Here is a 2,500-nt window from a genome sequence, read left to right on the forward strand (position 1 = left end):
GCGCGTGCACATGCACGCACACACACACACACACACGCACGCACACACACAATGATATAGAAACACTTTTCGAATAATATATGTACGTGGAGGAGAAACACACATTTGCACATGAAACAGTTTTCCGTGTGAGCCAACATGGCCGACCACAGAACTGCAGCAATGAGACGAACATTCAAATTTCAAAGTTGTCCTCACTTCCTGTTTGATGACACGCGCAGCAACGTGTGTTTCCAATCAGCTGATTGTTTTGGTGCATTTTCAAAACCCCTCCCTAAAAACTACACGAAAAAAATATCCTGAAATCACGTGATTTAAAACGTAAAAATTTTGTACTCCGACTTATATTACCAGTGTCTGATGGAATACTGCAAGAACTAATAAGGAAACAAACTCGCAAAAACCTGACAGTGCAGTCAGCTCACACGCACACACACACACACACACACACACACACACACACACACACACACACACACACACACACAGGTGAGGGGAGGCCCCACACTGTTCCTGTCACTTCCAATCTCACATCTGCCTCAATCTGCCTCGGGGATCTGGCCTCGTATGGTTGTCATAGCGACTCTCCGGGGATTATAACAAGGTATTATGGGATGTCTGGTGTGTCTGGAGCTGCGGCATGAGAGCAAGGTGTTAGCACTCACACACACACACACACACACACACACACACACACTCACACACGCCGATGCTCAGCTGCTCGTCGCTCGTTCCAGCCTCCTGTTAACACACGGCGGCGAGATGAGCAGAGCGGCGGAGGGAGGAGAGCAGGTTGTCACGGCGACACGCTGGCTCCCGAAGAAAGACAAGGTAAAGAACAAGTGCACAAAAACAAAACAAGGACAAAAAGAACTTATGATAAAAGAAAAAGTAACGGCTGCACACGCAGCTCACGCACGACGTCCTCCTCTTGACTCTTACTGCTACGCAGCTTCCGTTTGGAAACAGCGCCCCCTAGCAGACACATGGAGCTCGGATTATATTTTATACTTCTCTTTTTATATTATATTTACCAGATTGATAACTAGATGATTACCAGCCCTGTGCCGTTGCGCTGATCTGTGAATCTGTAGCTAAAATTTGTGTTTTTATCGGAGAACGATTAATGTTTGATTTTCTTCTGTGTGGATTCTTGAATATGATAAAGGGATGAAATAAAAATTTAAAAAAGAACAAGGAGATTAGAAAAAAAAGTGCTGCACAGGTTCAGAAAGGTGCGAGACAGATTATTATAATAATCATCATCATGTGTAAGTGAAGCAGATGCAAACGATGCAAGAAAGAAAAAACAGCACTTTCTTTTTACAAGATCTCAGGGATACACACACACGTACGAGTAGTGTGTGTCATCACACACACACACACACACACACACACACACTGATCAGATGTGGTATCGCGTCAGGCTGGTTGTGATGTTAAAAGCTCAGCCTTTGGGCGGCGTGTTAAACAGATAAGGAGTCGAGCATTTTAGGATTTAAAAGTACAAGACGCACACATGTTTTACACATACGTGCGCGCATACCCTCCTGAGGGAGTGAACAAGCGATAACCCCCGTCATTATCATACTTTCATAATTCCATTTTAATAATTCAGCTTAACCGTTGCAGCGGCGGGATGTTGAGGATAATTGAAGTCGGCCGCCGAGAGAGATCCGAGGGCGAATTATGAGGAATCGCTGGGATCATAATGTGAAGGTATCTGTTGTGTTATGTTATGAGGAATAATATTTTTAAGATCAGAGACAAATCATGAGGAATAATTCAGGCGACACAACGTGACGGGGTCTGGACGTCGGACGGTCGGAGTCCACGGATTCAGGGAAGAAAATGGAAAATAGAGAATCATCATTAATGATAATTCATCAGATCCTCGTTACAACCACAGCGAGCGCTGGAACACGAGGAGACAACTTCACTTCCAAGTGGTGGCGCTAGAGAAAAGGTCGTATTGTTCAGGAAATCAAAAAGGTTTTCTCACTCCGTCAGAGAGAAGCCAAATCTGCATCTACACTGAAACGCACACGATGTGATCTTCTGCCACCAGGGGGCGTCTCACTCGAAGCTACAAAGCAAAATAAAAGTTACACTCGGGAAACCAGACAGCGCCCTCTTGTGTTAACGTCGACCATGTTCCCCCCCCTCGTCACCGACTTCTTCCTTTGCTCCCGTCATAATAACTACGGCCACTAGAGGTCGACTGACGAGGAAACGTATCAACGAGTGGTGATAAGCTGCGTCATTGGTTCGTGGTTTTGGAGTTTTTTGACGATAGTCTCATTTAGAGGAGACACAAACCAAAATTATTAAAAGATGCTGAAATTAAAATGATATGATTGTCAGCGTAAGCATCATTTTGCAACAGAATTCTGTTCATTTATTACGTGACACAAAAAATCAGGAGACAAGTGACGTATAAGACGATTCATTTTTGGGGAATCAGTCAAACAATTTCACAACATGAGGTTGGTACAGTGTG

General features: G+C 44.3%; 2 protein-coding genes across 4 annotated transcripts in view; both read right to left on the minus strand.

The window, feature by feature from the left end:
- LOC118286489 (alpha-tectorin-like) overlaps positions 1-2,500 on the minus strand; it is a 475,374-nt gene that overhangs the window by 119,122 nt on the left and 353,752 nt on the right. The window lies entirely within an intron of this gene.
- The window catches only part of LOC118285709 (neuronal PAS domain-containing protein 3), a 223,500-nt gene that overhangs the window by 87,005 nt on the left and 133,995 nt on the right, over positions 1-2,500 (minus strand). The window lies entirely within an intron of this gene.

Source organism: Scophthalmus maximus, chromosome 15, assembly GCF_022379125.1.
Source record: "Scophthalmus maximus strain ysfricsl-2021 chromosome 15, ASM2237912v1, whole genome shotgun sequence".
Lineage (NCBI taxonomy): Eukaryota > Metazoa > Chordata > Actinopteri > Pleuronectiformes > Scophthalmidae > Scophthalmus > Scophthalmus maximus.